General features: G+C 46.3%; 1 protein-coding gene across 4 annotated transcripts in view; it reads left to right on the top strand.

Moving 5' to 3' along the window:
- Positions 1-2,355: 2,355 nt before the first annotated feature.
- The window catches only part of PAK5 (p21 (RAC1) activated kinase 5), a 97,583-nt gene continuing 80,952 nt past the window's right edge, over positions 2,356-18,986 (top strand). For 2 of the 4 annotated variants that reach the window (XM_037405707.1, XM_037405706.1), the window contains exon 1: positions 2,362-2,481. The gene's annotated coding sequence lies outside the window, so the exon portion shown is untranslated. Of the gene's footprint in view, positions 2,482-18,986 lie in introns of all 4 variants that reach the window. The other 2 variants (XM_037405708.1, XM_037405709.1) reach the window with 2 other exon arrangements.

The raw sequence follows: 18,986 nt of genomic DNA, 5'->3' as shown, positions 1-18,986 counted from the left end.
GTCAAGTTCCTCCTTCAGGTAGTTCCGTTGACCTTACTGGAGAACAACATCCCAGTCAGATACCTGGTTTCTTGTTGGCTTCAACCATCACGACAGAGTCTGGAGCTCTCTGGGATGAGATGGGTTTTCCCAGGATGGGGTTTTCCAATGCTGATGGATGTGCCCTTCAGCACGAGGCTCAGCTGATTCATGTTACTGAACCCCTCTGCCACTCCTTCTCCCAGCACCCCGCGGGATGCGGGGGGATTATCGCTACCTCTCCCCCTCGACGCCCTTGCAGGGGTGCGGTGCCTCTCTCCCAACGCTGCAGCTCGGCGCTTGTCAGCCCCTTCTGCCAATTCACCAAGGCAATTTCCTCCAAGTCACGTCTGAGCCTAAAGACAAAACGGCAAAGGCTTGATTGCTTTTCTTTCCCCTGCCGGAAGCCATATGCACCATGCCAAGATGTGACATGCAACACCTTGTGTTACAGACACATGTCACTCATGCTGACACAGAGCGGGGGAACCTCCACCGCCTCGTCCCACGGTATTTCTAGCCTGATGCACCAGGGAAAGGCTTCAGCTTTGCTGTGAGGTCTAAGCCCAAGTTGTGGGTTTTTTTTCTTGAAGTTAAAGTTTTTGCCTGGCTTAGGGGGTTTGGTTTTGAGGGGGCTGAAAGTCCTTCAGCGGCTGCTGATTTCAAATGATGCTTCCGGCCACAAAACCCACCGCAAACCGATGGAAACCAGGTTCAACAGCAGCACCCACTCAGGGTGGCCCGCACCAGCCTGCCTCTGAATTTCACATTTAGGGGATCAAAATTATGCTCCAGGGCTTCTGAAGAGCTTTATGCTGTATTTTTGACTGCATTTGGTCGTGCCCGGTCTCCTTCCTAGCAAGGAGAGTGCCCCTTCCCGTGGCAGTGCTGCCCACTGCCACCGTGTGCGGGTTTTGAGGCCGGAGCAGGCGCTTTGCTGTCCTGGCAAACACCCAGCACCGCGTGCTGCTGGGGCCAAAGGGAGCTCCACTCATCGTTCCGTCTTGCAGCAGCAGGAAGAGCAGTGGCTGAGTGGAGAGTAAAGAAAAGAAGGTAGAAGCAAACATTCTGGGCAATGGAAGGGCACATTTCTGATGGACTTTTTTTGTTGTCGTTGATGTAGGGGTTGTCGTCCATGCAGAAGCCTGAGAGCTCAGGTGAGCAGGTGGGCACCGGGAGAGCTGCAGCCTTTGCACCACCCTCTGCCCATGCCAGCACGGCTGCCCCACGCAGCTCCAGTGCAGACCCTTATCTTCAAGCCACCCCCGTGGTATCCTCTCTGCTCCCGCCATAGGGGGCACGTTTTAATGCAAACGTGCATCAAAGAGACTAGAAAGTACCTTTAGGTTTTTTCTTCTCGGGGATCTTCTGCAGCAGGTGCCTCCGAGAAGCACTTTGTGCTGGTGCTCGGTGTTCCCTGGTGGGGATGGTTTATGGTCACCCACGAGCACACACCATCGTCTCCCTCCTGATTTCGCACGTGGGAGGAGCAATACGGACATTTATTAAAGGCAGTCTTAATCTTTCTGATGGAACGTTCTGTAAAAATGCAGGCTCAGAGCAGCTTTTGGAGGCAGGCACAAACTGCGGGCGGTCAGACACCTGAATTACACGGGATATAGGGGGTTCAGCTGTTGTACTCCCCTGGTTGCTTCCTTCCACTGCTCGCCTTAGCCGGGTTGTTCCCAGTGCCTGGGCACCGCTCGGGGAGGGCTTGTAGGTAACAAAGCCTGTTGGCACAGTTTGTATAAAACATATATATATGTGTCTGTATATGTGTGCAAATGAGTGAGGTCCAAGTGCAGGAGGAAGTGCGTGGGTGGGTGACTGGGAGCATGGGTTGGTGTATGCATGGGTGGGTGCGCAAGTTGGGGCATGCATGGGTGGGTGGGTGCATGCATGGGTGTGTGGGTCGGTGCCTGCACAGGCAGTTGCATCGGTGGTCGAATGGCCGGGTGGGTTGGTGGGCTGGTGCACGCATGGGCGGGTGGGCGCAGGGGCGCATTGTGGCATGGCTGGACGGGCGAGTGCACGCGTGGGCGGGTGTGCGGGCTGGCGCACGCACGGCCGGGCGCACAAGTTGGCGCGTCGGTGCACCGGCTGCTGCAGGAGCGGGCGGGCGGGTGCAGGCTCGGCGCGGGCTGGCGGGCGCGCGGCGCCGGGGCGGCCGTTGAGGGCCGGGGCGCAGCTGCTGCTCCTCGCGCCGGAGCGGGCCCGCGCAGCCCGCGCTACCGCGGCACGCACGCGCCGGGCGGGGCGGGGCGGGGCGGGCGCTGCTGGCGGCCCAGCCCGCGCGGGGGCGGAGCCGTGCCCGCCCTGGCTCGGCGCGCGGGCGGCGGCACCTGCGGGCCGCGCCGTGAGGGGCCGTGCGGGGCGGCCGGCGCGGAGGGGAGCGGGGCCGCGGCCCGGATGTAGCCGGCGCGGGAACATGGCGCTGGGGGCGGCGTGACGGCGGCGGCCGAGGTAGGGGCGGCGGAGCGGGGCGCGGGGGGCGCGGCAGCGGCGCGGAGGCTCGACCTTGCGGGGCCGCGGGCGGGCGCGGCGCTCCCGGGGGCCCAGGTGCCGCCCGCCCGTGCTGGCGGCCGGTGCCCGGCGCGGCGGGGCCGGAGCTGGACGGCAGCGGCCGGGAGACAAAGGCGGGGGCCGGGCATCCCCCCGCCACCTGTGCCGGGCGGGCAGAGCCGCTGCGGGAGGCTGGCGCCGGGGGAGCCGGCGGTTCCCGGGCTCCTCGCCGGCAGGTCTTCCGAGGGGGCGGCGTGGGCTGCTTTCCTTTAAATACCTTGCTGGGGCTGCCTACAACAATGGCTTTTATTTTTTTTTTAAAGGCATTTTGATGTTTTGTCGGGTTTTTTTCCACGAGAAGTTGCTCCCAACTTTCAGGGAATATCGTGTGCTCTGAGGGCTTCGCCCAGCAAGCAGGTGCCCAGCGGGTTGTACAGCCGCTGCTGGCAACGCTCATGCATGTGCCTATACACCTCTGCTCGTGCTGCCTTTTTTTTTTTTTTTTTTTTTTTTTTTTTTTACATCTCAAGGGTCAGAAATGCCTGCGGTCGACTCCCTTCTTTTGGCGTTCATTAGCCTCCGATCTTCGTGGCTAAAGAAAAGGAGCTGCGCAGTGACTGCCGCGCTCGGGTAGCACTCGAGCCTCACAGCAGAGCTGGGGGTTTTCTTCTTCTTGGTATCGATCAGACCCTCAGATTTCTTACCAGCCCGCCAGCAGCGTGCAGGCAGCCTTTCTTCCTCTTTGTTACACGCCAACCCTCTGTTAATGTAAAGAAACAATGGAAATATTTTTTCTTCCCAAACGTTCCATGTTAGACCAAATAGGTTGTCGTTGCCATTTAGAATAGAATTCCCACAAACTCCAGAAGGGCCAGCCCTGAGACCACCCTGCTGGTAGCCTTTCCCTTCATTTTACAATTTTTTTTAGATGCTTTAGCATTTGCAAAATGAATGTAGAGAGTTGGTACCTGTGTTTAGAGAGATCGCTGTGGTTCGTGCTGCCTAGACAGCATTTAGGGGATCATCGCTCCTAATTTATTGCTTTTATTGTACCGTGAAACTTTAAATAACGCTGCTTAGAGCTAAAGTAGGGAGCCGCGCTCCCTTGCCTTGTGCAAAAGCCGCTGTTGATGGCTGTGAGCATCACTGCTGCTGGTGGGGATGGACCTCTTGTTGCGTGGAGGATGCATCTGGAAGTGTTGGGGAATTGCTCTGGCTGTCTGCTCAGGATGGTGTTTCTGATGCTGAAGGTGGGTTTAGTGCTGCTTGTGGGGCTCCTTGGCCATCTGCCCCCCCACCGGGAGCGAGGCTAAGCAGAAGCTCTAGAAGCTTTTCTGTTCCAGTTTGAGGTTTGCAAAATGGCCCTTTGCGTAGCTCCTTTCTTCGTGCCGAAGTGTTGCTGTTTGTGCTGCCTGGCAGTTGCTAACGAATTGATCACCTCATGATGAGCAGCTGCTCTCCCTGTTTGCAGGTGTGGATGAGGGACCTGGGCAGTGTGGGGCAGGGCACTGGTTTTGGAGCTGCTGCTGGGCTGGGTAAAGCCTTGGCAGTTACTCATTGCAGTTTGCTTTCCTGGCTGTTTCTGTCATTTAATTATGGTTTTTCAGTTACAGCTTGTTTCACGTTGATGGAAGGTCTTTGTTCAGTGTGGATTTTTTTCTTCTGTGCCATCAAATGTATTAGTTGGAGATAAACTGAATAAAACAATGATTTGAACTGAGATGAAGACTCACTGTTATGTTGGGAGTATTGAAGCTAAACTTCCTTCTTTCTCCTACTTAAAACACTTCTCCAGATGGTTTTGATCCAGGTGAAACTGCACTTTCTAGTAGAGATTAATTTTCATCAGAAGATTTTTAGACCCATCTGCCATAGTCCTGCCTCCCCTTTGTGCAGAAGCTTTTTAGCCTTATTCTGAGAAAGTGAGTCTTTACTGGTCACTGCGTGCATGTGTGTCATTCAGCTGTAGTGACTGTTAAACCGTACTTAGCAGAGGGCTTCAGAGGAGTCCTGTCTGCGCAGAGAAGCGATGGCATGTATAGGAGACTGTGGCAGTCCTGTTGCGGAGAAGCCTGTTGTAAGCCATCAGCAAATCCCCTTGGCAACCCCCTGCAGACCTAGACCTAATAAATCCCATTGCTCATTCGATTCCCTTGTTACTTTGGCACCCGTATTTGCTTCCCTGTGGCTTTTATTTCCCTCCCCCCCCAGACATCTTCATCAATCATGAATACTCACAGTAGGTGAATGTGTGGATTTCAGTGAAATCTCAGCATCCCGGTGGCTGATTCTGAAATGGAAATGTGTAGCAAGCAAAGTTCTTGCTAAACATTTTATGTCCCAATTATTATTTGCCAAAGGAATTTATTTTGGCAACTACTACCTCAAAAACTAATATTTTGAAAGTAAAATGCTTTGCAAGAAATTTGCTTGTTAGTGTCAACACCTGCTGTCAATCAGAACAAATGCCCCATGGTGCTAGTTAACAACAGTTAGGAGTTTTGCCTTACCTCATTGGCATCACCTGTGACCCCAGATTTGCTACTGAAATACAGGAGGCAAACTGTTCTGTTTGACATCAGTTGGGGCACATAATTGGGGTTTAAAGCTGAGTTCAAGGAGGATGCCAGCTCACGTGGCTGAAGCCCAAGAAGTGGCACTGGCACAGACCTGTCAGGGGTACTATGCTGTTTCAGGAAGGTGTAGAAAAAAGAAGAAGAAAACCAGAGCTGAAGAGTGCCTGCATCTCTGCTCTTCCTTTCGGATCACACATTTGACACTTAAATCCAATTACTCCTTTGAAGCTGCTCCAATTAAGAATCTAAAGTGTTTGGCATCTACTTGTTCAAATACATAAATTCACTCCGGTTTTACCGGTTTACTTTACAAAAGCTACAAACAGAAGCCTGCCACTTGGCATGTGTTGAAACTGCTAACAGGTGTTTGTGGGTACCAGCAGTTGAAGAGTTTCTGAAATATGCATAAAGCTGAACCCCCCCCCACAAACTCTTGCTTAAATACCTCTTGGGGTTATCCTGTTCCTGGTGTTCGCGTCTCTGAATTGTGATGCTGTTTGGCCATCCTGGAGGTGTTTCTGGGTCTGTCTCTGCTTTGCTTCTCGCTGAAGTGAGTGGAGTTGGTCTGTGGGGTCTGCTGCCGGGTTTGGCCAGGCTTCCTCAGGTTTTGGTGAACCCTCTGCCATGAAGGTGGGATGGTCGGTGACTGCAGGCAGGTAAAACCAGAAACACCATGGCGGAAACTTCATGTGGTTGATGTCCCTCACACCTGGAGGGCAAATGCTTCAGACCATCTTTCAACTATTTTTCCCCGTTAATTCTAACCTATTAAACATTTCCATATGATCTTACTGCTCCCAATAGCAATTTGAAGCATGAATGGTGTTTTATACAACTATTTGCTCAGAAAATGGGTGACACAACCAATAGAGCCTCAGTTCTTACGGTGTCCTCCTTTGTAGCTTCTCGGGTGTCTGACAAGGGTTTGTCTCTCTCTCAGTAGGAACTTCATAGGGTATCTTCCTTCTTTCTAGACACAAAGCTTGATATTTTTAAGACTTCCCCCCATTAAATTCAGCTTTGGCTGGCGATGAGGTGTGTCAGAGTGCTGCCTGATGCGCAGCACAACTGCGTTGGCTTCATTATCAAAGGAAGAAAGCTGAAAACTGGAATGTTTCAAAAATATTAATGACTGTGCACAAAACCCAGTTAGTTATGAGGCCATTTAAAAGGTAACCAACCCCCCTTAGAGCAAACTTCACTGCACTCTAATGATATTTAATGTTCAGGTAACTCTAATTAAGCCTTTAATCACTTAGGCCACAGGGACTCACTGGGGACTTGCTCTAAGTGCTGATGTTCCAGCCTGTCTGTCACCAAGCCCAGCAGGGCTCGGTATTGCCTTTGGAGGGCTGTCCCCACAACCAAGAAAACAAAATATTTTCTATCAAAATAAATGTTTAGCCTTTTTTCTTTTTTTCTTTTCTTCTTTTTCTTCTTTTCTTCTTTTTTTTCTTCTTTTCTTCTTTTTTTCTTCTTTTCTTCTTTTTTTTCCTCCTTTCTTCTTTTTTTCCCCCCTCCTTTCTTCTTTTTTTCCCCCTCCTTTCTTCTTTTTTTCCCCCTCCTTTCTTCTTTTTTTCCCCCTCCTTTCTTCTTTTTTTCCCCTCCTTTCTTCTTTTTTCCCCCTCCTTTTCTTCTTTCCCCTCCTTCTCTTTTTTTCCCCTCCTTTCTTCTTTTTTTCCCCCTCCTTTCTTCTTTTTTCCCCCTTTTTCTTTTTTTCCCCTCCTTTCTTCTTTTTTTCCCCTCCTTTCTTCTTTTTTTCCCCTCTTTCTTCTTTTTTTCCCCCTCCTTTCTTCTTTTTTTTCCCCTCTTTCTTCTTTTTTCCCCTCCTTTCTTCTTTTTTCCCCTCCTTTTCTTTTTTTTCCCCCTCCTTTCTTCTTTTTCCCCCTCCTTTCTTCTTTTGTTCCCCCCCTTCTCTTTTTTCCCCCTCCTTTCTTTTTTTTCCCCTCTTTCTTCTTTTTTCCCCTCCTTTCTTCTTTTTTTCCCCCTCCTTTCTTCTTTTTTTCCCCCTCCTTTCTTCTTTTTTTCCCCCTCCTTTCTTCTTTTTTCCCCCTCCTTTCTTCTTTTTTTCTTCCCCCTCCTTTCTTCATTTTTTCTTCCCCCTCCTTTCTTCTTTTTTTTTTCCCCCTCCTTTCTTCTTTTTTTTTTCCCCCTCCTTTCTTCTTTTTTCCCCCTCCTTTCTTCTTTTTTTCCCCCTCCTTTCTTCTTTTTTTCCCCCTCCTTTCTTCTTTTTTTCCCCCTCCTTTCTTCTTTTTTTCCCCCTCCTTTCTTCTTTTTTTCCCCCTCCTTTCTTCTTTTTTCCCCCTCCTTTCTTCTTTTTTCCCCCTCCTTTCTTCTTTTTTCCCCCTCCTTTCTTCTTTTTTTCCCCCTCCTTTCTTCTTTTTTCCCCCTCCTTTCTTCTTTTTTTCCCCCTCCTTTCTTCTTTTTTTCCCCCTCCTTTCTTCTTTTTTTCCCCCTCCTTTCTTCTTTTTTTCTTCCCCCTCCTTTCTTCTTTTTTTTCCCCCTCCTTTCTTCTTTTTTTTTCCCCCTCCTTTCTTCTTTTTTTTTCCCCCTCCTTTCTTCTTTTTTTTTCCCCCTCCTTTCTTCTTTTTTTTCCCCCTCCTTTCTTCTTTTTTTTCCCCCTCCTTTCTTCTTTTTTTTTCCCCCTCCTTTCTTCTTTTTTTTTCCCCCTCCTTTCTTCTTTTTTTTCCCCCCTCCTTTCTTCTTTTTTTCCCCCTCCTTTCTTGTTTTTTTCCCCCTCCTTTCTTATTTTTTTTTCCCCCTCCTTTCTTCTTTTTTTTTTCCACCTCCTTTCTTCTTTTTTTTTCCCCCTCCTTTCTTCTTTTTTTTTCCCCCTCCTTTCTTCTTTTTTTTTCCCCCTCCTTTCTTCTTTTTTTTTCCCCCTCCTTTCTTCTTTTTTTTTCCCCCTCCTTTCTTCTTTTTTTTTCCCCCTCCTACCCTGGAGAGAAACAACTCCAAGGCAGGGCTCTGGCTGGGGCTTTCTGGCTAAGACCTGTCGCAGCAGTTGGCTTTTGTGTGGTTTAGCCATGCCTCTTAGAAGCAGCCGTCTTTCAGTCCTGGCACAAAATGTCGGCTTTGAGCCAAGTTTTGTGCCTTAAAGGTTCTAGGATTATCCCTTTCCAAGTAGTGCCTGTGAGTGCAGTGACATGAGAAGTGCGTGCTGCTGTTGTGTCGTGCAGAGCCAGCCACGACATATGAAGTCAGCTATTTTGCATCTTTTCCAACTTTTTTTTTTTTTCTGGGCTGTGTATGAGTGCTATTACTTTTGGAAGGTGCATCTGGTGGAAGTACAAAGATATAATTACATTTCAGAGCAGACAGCTTGAGTATCTTTTAAAACCAAACCAGCAAAACAAAAATGTGTACATCAAGTTTAGCGTTTCTTCTTTTACAGGCTGGGCTGCTGTTTCCTATTTCTGACCTTTCTTATCCCCTAAGCACAGCTGTTATTAAAACATGAGCTGTATATACCAATTAATACTTTTATCTTACAAACCACCAAAATTTGGGTTCTAGTAGGGCTGGAGGCTGTAAGGACATGTAGTAAGATGTGTTTTCACCTTAGGGAGCTTATGGCGAAAGGTGCATCCATCCTGTTTGTGCATATGCCGTGTGCCAGTGCGAAGCTGGCTAAAGTGTGTGGGAGAGGAGTGGCTTGACTTGCTCTGGGGCACGCCGTGATGGAGAGCAAAAGTGAAATCCCAGCTCCCATCATTTTTCTTCTGGGCTATCCTGGCTTTGCTCTGTGTGCTAGTTCTGCAGTTAAGAGTTTGCCGCTAGCGAACAGCTCTGCCTGCAGCAGGACATGCTGCTCCAGTGTCTCAGGGGTGGGAGTTTTGATTTTGCTAAACAAAGATGCTATTCCAAAAATAGGTTTAAGGCAAAGAACTTGGATGCAAAAAATAGCAATAGAGATTTTATTTTTTTCTGTGTTTTATATTTTTGGTCCCTGCTGGAGGCAGCTGAGAAAGTGGAGAGATGCTGCAGCTGTAGGTAAGGGAATAGTGGAAGTAGACATACAGTCACCTCTGGTGGAGGAAACCCACATGTGTCAGATCTGACCATAGAAATACATAGTAATTCAAAATAACAATATAAATAAAAATGTGCAATATCACTTAAGTCCCTCCCTTAGCAAAAGTTTAGTCATTTTCCTAGCAGTTACGGTACTCCAGAAAGGGAAGCATGGAGAGAGCCCTGGTGACAAAGGAGAGAACCAAAGAAATGCCAGCACACAAAAACCGGAACGAATAAATGCCACAAGGAGGATCCTGGTGATAGCCCCTCTAAACCTTTTATTGCAACGTGCTCTGCTGTGTGTGAATAATTCACTCTTCCCGAACTGGTGGCAGTTAACGTCTGCGCAGCAGCTTTCCCCTCTGCCTTCAGAAAGGTTCTTTAGGTGATAATTGTTAAAATGTAAGATTTCTTTTCTGGGTTTCTCAGTAGAAACTTTTGTATCGTTAAGTTAAACTCCAGCTTTCCTATTTCCCAAGTTAGACACATGCATAGAGGGCACAGCTCGTTACTTGCACTGCAGCTATTTAAGGCACTGGTCTGAACATGGGGCTGGAAATCAGGCGGCACAGTGGCTCTAATCCGGGCTCTGCTGCTCACTGAGCCATCTCCAAGAAGTTATTTAACCGCTGTGTGCCACTGCTTCCCTCTGGGTAACAGGAGGGATTATGATAATTGCTTCTGAAAAGCACTTTCAGGTGTTTTATTTTTTCTCCCTGAAGGTACAGAACTATCTGGTCCTGAGCTGAAGAGGCTTGATGTGTCCCAGGAGGCTTTTGGTGCTTTACAGGATTATGAAAACAACGTTTAATGCCTCATTGGGCTGTTTGGGCCACATAAATAAATACATTTAGAAGATTTTTCATTAATCTTCTACACACTAATCACAGAAGAACTCTTAAGATACAACTGAAGGACGTAGAAATGAGGTACGGTTCAAAAGGATTCCTACTGAACTCTTCATGAAATGTAAGAAAGATGTCAGAATAGTTGGGGAAAAAAAATGTTTAAGCAAATTGTGCCTTTGCAACAGAAACCTGGGTTTAAATCTCTTAAACTTGTCTCTGCCTTGAATGTGAAGACACCAAAGGCAACGCATTTGCTGCATTTCTCCTAGGCTTTGGAGGATATTTGGTTTTGTATTTTGTAGAAAGGGGTGATTTTCTAGGCTGAAGAGGTAAGGTTTTTCTGAGAGCAATATGAGCACAAAGTAAATGTGCCCTGAGCTGTGCCTCTATCCCAGATTTTGAAGCATGCAGGAAAGAATAATCTACATTACGTTGTGTCTCTGTTGCTCGTGCTGAACTCCTTTTCCAAATAGTAAAACTTCTTTGTATTTGCTTTGTGTCACAGGGAAAGAATAATCAAAGGGTGAGCTGCAGCTGAGACTGAAGTGTTAACGGAAGAGTTGCTTGTGGAGCGTGGTGCTGTTAGTGGGGTGGCTGGTATGGAGGCATCATCTGCACCATAGGGTGTGCCAGCAAGGTTTGGGGAAGCAATGTTGCGGGGATTTTATGCTGGGAACATAAAGTTTAGTGTGTTACTGGAAAGTGGTCCAGTGGCAAGGTGATGGCTGCAATCGAAGCCATCACCTGCTCTAGGAAATCTCTGGGTGTTCCCATGTTTTATGCAGGAGCTTGAAGTGATGCAGTCTAAAGCCAGGGAATATATTCCATCTTCCCAGCATGAAAGATATAGGCCCCATAAGCATGTGTTGAGAGAGGCCTGGCTGCCAAAATAGTTTAATGTTGCTATGATGGTTGCAGGTGGTGATTGCCTTTTAAGTTCTTGCTGTCTGTTCTGACATTTTTAGGACAGTAAATGAAGGATGAGAAGTAGAAAAGCAAACAAATTAGAAAAATTCTGTGTGTGGATGTCTGTAACCACACTTGTGTGGCTCAGTGGAAAGAGCCCAGTCCCACTGCAAGTCAGGGAGGGCTTGGCAATGAATAAAAGTAGTTATTGCCAGTAGCTCTCGTGCCAAAATTGGGTATTGATGACAGGGCTCAGCTTAAAGCAGATGGCATAATATGTACCCTAAAGACTGCTCAGGGGAAACACGTGCAAGACCACGTGTCTGGTATGCCATGGAGAATTTATTCCTATGGGTGAGACAGAAGAAACCTTCACTTGAATAAGGTGAGAGTCAAGTCCTTGTCCTGGGAAGCAAGAGAAATGCTTTACGGAGGCAAGGCTTTTATTGTGGACACAGGAGTGTCCCTCCTTTTTCATTGTATTGGAGATAAAATACCAAAATTACCAAAAATGCCACATCTATCCCACATCTGTGCTTTCTCTACACAGCCTCTTTGAGGACCAGCTCTTGGCTCTGTCAGGATTCACGGGGAGGGGAAGTAGGGCTTTTTCAAGTATTTGAGAAATACAAGGCTTGAGGTAAATAATTTAAACACTGATTCAGAGCTTTGCCAGCTGAACGGTGACTTACAATCGCTTAACAGACTAAAGATAAATGGATTTTTCCCCTCTTTTGGGGGAGAGGAGGATGGACTATGCCACCAGCCAGCAGGGCTGCTTCCTTCTGAGAGAAAGGTTTGCTATAATGAGCTCAAGTTAAAGCCAGGGCTGCTGCTTGGGCAATCCTGTCTGAATTTGGACATGACCAGTGCAACAGACGCCTGGGACTGTCTAACATGAGAAACCCAGTCCCTCTGTTGCTCACACTTATAATAAAACTTCTGCTTAAACAAGTGTTTTGACTTTTGCCTCAGCATCTGGTAGGGCTTGGTCCCCACAGTATTTTGTTGCTGCATTTTTTTTGTGCAACAGCCTGATGTTGCTACTTGTGAGGAACCTTTAACTGAGGGTTAAAGGGCTTCTGGGTGTTCTCATTCCATTGCTTTTGCCATTTTGATTCCAAGACAGTGTCTCTTCCTGTTTACTTTGCTCTTTGGTGTCTTTCACTGATGTAACAGCATCTTGCTATTTCTTTTTGGTTTCCACCTCTTGTGTAAGAAAGAAAAATAGTCAACTGTCCTGATTTAGCTAGTAATTAAACTGCAGCTTTTTTTTTATGGACTTAATGGGAAAATTGATGATAATTGCTAAGTAATGCTTTTTAAGGGCTTTTTTTTAAATGGGTGAAAGACTGTCAAGCTGTCAGTCAAGACAAAGGTTGGATAATGCACCATTCTCCTGACAAGTTCCCTCTATTATATTAGATACCTGCTTCACTCTGTAAATTTGAGCTACTGAAAATTTGCCCTTTAATGTTTACTTTTGCCATCCTTTTTCTGTATTACTTAAGTAGTATTGTTACACCTGTACAGCATAGTCAAAGAGATGTAATAATCTTTGAAGAAGGTAACTTTAAGGTGCGATTAGCTGTAATATCATGGTAGTGTTTAACACTTTCCCAGTCTCTCGCTCTGCCGCTCCGTGGTGTTCCTGCCTGCCCTTGCTGAAGCCCGTAACCAGCCTTAGGTCAGGCTCTAAAATGTGCAGAGTCTGGCTTTATGATGAGTGTGTTAAAGCCAGGCAAGTGTGAAACTGAGTTACGTGAACATTTGTGGTCCTTATGGGCCATTTCTCAAGACTTTTGCCTATAATACAGGTCACTTAATTTTCTCTTTATTTCCTTTTAAAGTAAGTTTGGAGAGTGAATTGGAGCATTTCTTACAATCCCCTGATTCCAGATGCACAGGATTTTCAGAACTGTTAAAACAGTGAGATTTATAATAAAAACAGGTACTGGGCCATGCTGAGTAGTGTCTCTCCGCAGTACCGGCTGCTTTTTTCATAGTTCTGGATTTAAAGAACCATGAAACAGGATTTAACTCCAGTCCAGGTGCTGTGGGCATTGCATGTAAAGCACCACAATTGCACAGAACTGGTGCAAAGCAGAGCAGGGTTCCTTCCCAGGCCATTCCCCCACCTCCAACTGTATTTGCAGGTTGAAAACCATTGCCTTCCATACTGTCAAGAAGATCTGGAGTTAGCATGTCTGTAGCAGGATCTGCTGCTCAGGCTGGGCACAGGATGGAAAACCACTCCGGCAGTGTTCCCATCCTGCTGGGAGAGGAAATACCAGTGCCAGCACTGTGAAGGGACCAAGTGTAGTATTGATTTTGATGTAAATAACACTAAAAATTGCCATGATGACACAGCAAAGCATTGCAATCATCACAGCAAATGATGAGAAAAGTAAGACTGTAGTAATAACAATCTCCCTTGGCCCACAGATAAATCAACGCTTAGCCCTTGATCTGCCATTGCTCGCTAGCCCGGAACATAAATCCAAGGGTTTATGATTAAGCTTAATGGGTCACAAAATCTGGGCTATTTTGGAGGTAGTTGCAGAGATTTGCAGCCCAGGCAGAGAGCGGGCTCTAAGCTGCCGGGTCTTGTGTAACTGGGTAAATAGCATGCTTCAAATAATACTATAAAGCTATCAAATGTAATAACTAATGCGGTCAGGCAAGTGTTCGGGGAGGGAGTTGTCTTGATGAAGCTGAGCTTGCTGAGAATGACCGTAAGAGGCCCCAGTTTAGAAAGACCTTTTAATAACAAAGTTAAGTCCCTTTTGCTTTACTAGAAGTCAGGTATGTGTGTCCAGTCTGGTTCACGCATAGTGCTTTTATTTTTTGCACAGCAATACTTTCTTCACCATGGGCCCAAGAGAGCAAGTAGCAAAACCCAGAAACACAGAAGCAACTGACAACTCACTCACTTTGTCACTGCAGTTTAAATATTTATGGCAGCACTTCACAGTGTGCTAGTAAATGCATGATAGCGTATTATGTAATAGTAATAAAATTTTAGAAGTAGGAGACTTCACTAGTAAATCTTTGCTAGTAAATCTTTGCTGCCATCCACAGCGGGGCCATGTAAAGGCCATGCCTCTTTTTCCCAGTTATTCTGTGTGAAATGGGAATTAGCTGATTACTGGCATTTGCAATCACATATTTTTTAATGCTCTGCATTTCTTACGCAGGCAACACTTTGGTTCAAGTCACATTCCTGTAGAAGTTGATGGCTCGGAATTTGCGAGTGAGCAGCACGTCTGTGGTGTGTGCAGGGGGGTGGATGGGGAGCCTGGGAGGAGGGGATTTGGACTGTGAGTCTTTTCAGTTAATTAACTGTTTAAAGTAGCTTTTTTTTAAAAAAAGTTGTAGAGTGCTGATTACTATTTGTACTGAACTGCTCCAGCGAAAGGGATTCTCAGGAATTTACGTGCAAAGTCAGTTGTGCCTAGACTGGGGAAATCTGAGTGGCACTGACGTTTGGGATGGGTAGCATAGCTTCTGGGAGTACTTACTGTGAAATGCTGATGATGAAAACAGAAAGCTAATGCAGAGTTGACTTTGGGGCAGGTAAAAAAGTAGACTATGAATGGAGGAGCCTGTCGAGCAGTCCTTATATGTTTGATGGCTGCCAGGGCCCCTGCTGCTGTGAGTTGGTCGTCATGCCATGGCAGGACAGGGCAGAGCTCTCCCCTGACCTGGACAGCCAGTAGTGATTGGTGCTGCCCATGGCTAACACTGGCCAAGAGAGTTCTGTGGCTTGGTCAACAGGGGAATATGCAGGTTTTCCAATTGTGTGGTCCTGGATTTCAGTCCAGGGACTAACCAGGTCATCAGTTCCTTGAGTTTAGCATAAATAGTCAAATTGGATTAAATTGGACTTCTGCACTTAAACAGAGGTATGTATATCAGCACCTCGATCAAGGAGAGATTCCTCCTACTTCTGCACCCCTTAAAGGCAGACCTTGAGAACCTGTGGTCAGTTATATTTCAAAAATTGCAGAAAAAAACTTGGAGTTCAAGAAAAAGTAAGTTAAAGATGATCTGTACTTGGCAGAAGGGTGCTATTATCTGTCATGATGGCTTCCCTAGTAGTACTGTATGTGCTCGGGAAGGCACATTGGGGATCTGTGCCAATGAAACCCAGCCTTGGAAGCACACTGTGTGAATGGATGAGAAAAGAAGCCACTGGCGGGAACGATGCGCCAGAGCGTAGCAGGCTCTGTGGGTGGGTGGGATGCAGGTCAAAGTGCAGGGGTTGAGGGACGTACAGGATTTCGGTAGATTCTTTGCACAGTCACAGAGAGATTAAAAGCACAGCAGGCACGAGATTATTTATCTGATGTACAGACATGCTTGTTTACAAAAACACAATTGCTCAATGATAAAGGCTATTATCTTGGTCTTTACCAAAGACATCGTAAGGATGCCAAGTGGGAAAAGTGAGACCTGCCAAAATCAAGAAGTAACAGTAGAAGTTGCTGACTTTTAATTTTGAGCCTTTGCATATACAGACAGCTCTAATTATGTATGCTGTTTCATACACAAGGTTGAGCACGGTGCAGCAGTTGTTTTTTCATTTATTATCTCTCAGTACCCACTGGTGGGAACTTCCAGCTCCTTGACTGAGTGATACAGGAGTCTTGAGACCCACAGAGCAGCGTGGCTTCTTACAGCATGAGACGTACAGCCAGGTGGGCTCCTGGGTCTTTCAGCTCCCACAGTTCAGTCTTTCCCTAATTCCGCATTTCTGGAGGCTGTGCTGGAAGATCTGGTGATGCTTTAGTTGATTTGGTGCAGTGTGAAAAGCAGAAGCTGTAGTGGGGCTTGTTGCTTTTCTGGGGATGCCTGGTGCATTACCTTGCTTTATTGATCCCGGTGCCTCTGCCCAGTAAAGCTTCAGTCTTGGTGCAGTAATTCTGCAAATGCCTTTCTTCTATTTCAAAGCTCAGGAGGCCACTGGACTCCCACGTTTTGTGCTGATGTGGGATTGGGGCCTAAAAACTCCCTTGTACTTTTGGGAAAGGTGGTGGGATGGGTGTACCTTGGTTTTGAGTTTGATCTATGGGATGAGTGTTGTTGCAGGGTGTGGCTGGGTCTGAGTTTGCTTTTATAATGTAACTGGCAGTTCCAAATTCCCCCAACTTTGCTCTCTCCTCCTTACATTTCTCTTTTCTGAGAAAGCATTGACTGTTTCTGAATTTTGCTGCTTTATATAGGCTCCTTTTCCTCCCCCTCTCACCACTTGCTGCCTCTTCTCCTCCGCTCCAGTTACTAAAATCTCCTTTCCCCGATGCGTCATCTTTGTCAGCAGCGCGCTCATCATCCGCAGGCTGAAAGCAGAGCAGAGCACGCTCGAGGAAGAAGAAACGACCCTGAATCCCCCTTAAGTTTTAGTGGCTGGAAGTTGTTTGTTGATCAAAGGCGGCACGCGGGTGTATCCTCTGCTCTTTCCTTCCTCCATCCTTTATCTGGCAGGGCGCTCTCCCCACTCCCAGCTGGCAGGGCTCACCCCACGGGCTCTGCAGGGGCTCTGTGTTGAAATGAGAGTGGCTTTGCATTTTCAGATAAAAGGCATCACCGAGTACCCTGGTCTATAAATACCAACTGCAAAATTCTTGCTGTGAGGGTGGTAGGTGCCTTCAGGAATATGGGAAGCCCTTTGCTAGAGAGAAAAGAAATAGAAGAGCAAGGAATTTTGGAAAGAGAGGTAAAACGGAGAGGAAGAATGCACAGTGACAAAGCCTGGCCCAGTCAGCTGGTGAGAAATAGTCATTTTGATTGCCACAGTAGCAAAATCATGATTTTCAGGAGTATTATGAATAGCAGTTCCATGTAGAAGTTTGCAGGTGGGGATTCACCTGATTCCATTTTTCCCCTTGGAGGTTTTCAGGCTGTGGCCAGACAAAGCCCCAAGCAATCTGCTGCAGATGGCAGGCGTGATGGGGGGCCCTCCAGCCAGGGTAGGTCTGTGGCATTGGTTGGTGTCTGGAGAGAGGGTAAAAACAAACAAAAAAATTTGGGACAAGGCCAAATAGAACTATTAGGAGTGACATGGCAAATTTGTTTTAATGTAATCTGGGCTTAATCACTGGTGTTGACTCTGCTGAAGGTTTCCAGGTCCAGCAAGGGGGTTGATCTTGGTAAATGTATTTATTTTTTCTGTTTTTCGTTTCCTGTGGATGTTCATACTGGTGTAGCTTAAAAACATGTAGCAAGGAAGAAACAAAAGAAGGGGGACGAATTAATTGACTGCTGCCAGATTAATTATTCCATGGTATTTCAACTTGTATTTTTAAACTTACAACTTTGGGAATGTTCAAGATTATCTTTGTAATGACTGTCTTTCCATCAATTTAAAGTCATTCAGCTTTACAAGAAGCAATTATGCTCCACACTAACAAATGAAAAGACATGGCAACATCAGAAAAACTGATTATTCAAGCAATCTAGCAATCTTTCTTATATAAAATAGCTACCTAATCTCTCAGCTTCAGTCCTTGAATGCTATTCCAAATATCATCCTGAAAGACAACTTCATTCTCGGTATACTGGCAGCCTGCTTCTCATCCCTGATTGCGTGCTCTGTTTTTGCACTAATCATTTTGGGGTTAAGAAATTATTTTGACTTTTATCTCTTAGCTCTTTTTGCACTCACTGCTGTTTCTATCTTCTTCTTCTGTGACCAGTGAAAGCAAGACTCAGGGAACTGGGGTTTGTGTCCTGTTTGGAAAAATAAGGAAATTTCTGGACTTGCTGCTCTGACCATCATCCTTGACACCATCAAGTCTGAGGTTCTGGAGGAATCGGAATGTTTATGGGCTCTGTTGCCAGAGGCGGGGGGTGGGGTGGTGGTGTGTGTGTGTGTGAGTCCATTTGCAGGTATCTTGGTTTGTTGGCATGGAGGTGCTTAATGTATCCTGGTCCCAAAACTGAGAAAGGAGATGAGGGAATTTGCTAAAATATAGGAAGTTTCTTAAAAAAATAAACAAACAAAGCCAAAACTCGAAGCAAAAACAAACAAAACCTCTGAAAAAAAAACGCAAGCATGACAACAACACCAATTCTCAGTTTAAATTTTCATTGTTTTGCAAGTCACTAACTAGTACAGCGTTACACTTGAAATCTTACGAGCAAAAGGAAATGCATCTTATTTGCAAAGCTAAGAGTGTATGGTTAGTATAATTGAAATCTTAACTCTAATTAAATGGTTATTATTAGTCCAGCTCTACTTATTACAGAAAAATCCCACTACAGAAGAAGTTTCATCAGTAAGTTAAATGGTGCTAAACACGTATTCCCTAACCTGTGTGTGCCTTTCTCTGCTCACCTTCGCCTGCTCCCTGGGAAAAAGTGGGGTGGTACAGGGGTAAATTTTTTTGGCTTTCTTTTCTTCTTCATTCTTGGCTTCCCTGCAGGTGGCGACTGGCTTTCTGTACTGTACATCAAAGTCTGCCCAGAAATTGAGATGTGACCAGAAGAAGCAGAGGTTCAATTCAAATTCAACCAAACAGACCAATTTTGCAGGTGGAAATTGCTGTCTTGTAGGGGCTTTTAGCTCCATTTAGCCATACCAACCCTTCTGTAAATTCCAAATACCTCTTCTCTGAGAAAATATTTCTGCTTCTACTTCTGACTGCTCTTAATATTAAAAACAACAACAACAAGAAAGCAGTGAATCATTAGTGTCCTGTGCTGCCTTCAGGAGGAGCACGGTGCTGCTGGTGGCATTTATTCTTTCTTGCTGGGGGAAGCAGGAGGTGGAGGTTGGTGGTTTCTTCCACTGGGCTCTAGGACCGACTTGGGATAATAAATCTATTTCTGTTTTCTAGCATGCTTTCTACATGCTTTTTCTTAGATTTGGCATTCTTGGCATTCTGTATCCATACTTACTGTGTGTAGAGCATCTTAAGCATATTAGGTACTTGTTCCTTATTCTCCCTGCTACCATTAAAACTAATTTTATTGAGGTCTGCATTTATTTGGCTGTTAGTGAGATATTTATGGGGTTTATGCGGTGTTCCCTGTGGGGTGTCCAGTACCATCCTGTGCCCCCTCTCCTAGCTTCCCATTCCCGTGCCCCTGCTTGGAAGTCTGCTGCTGTATCACACCA

The sequence above is a fragment of the Falco rusticolus genome, chromosome 12, assembly GCF_015220075.1.
Source record: "Falco rusticolus isolate bFalRus1 chromosome 12, bFalRus1.pri, whole genome shotgun sequence".
Taxonomy (NCBI): Eukaryota; Metazoa; Chordata; class Aves; order Falconiformes; family Falconidae; genus Falco; species Falco rusticolus.
The sequence above is the reverse complement of the archived record's forward strand: the minus strand, read 5'-3'. Positions and strand labels throughout refer to the sequence as shown.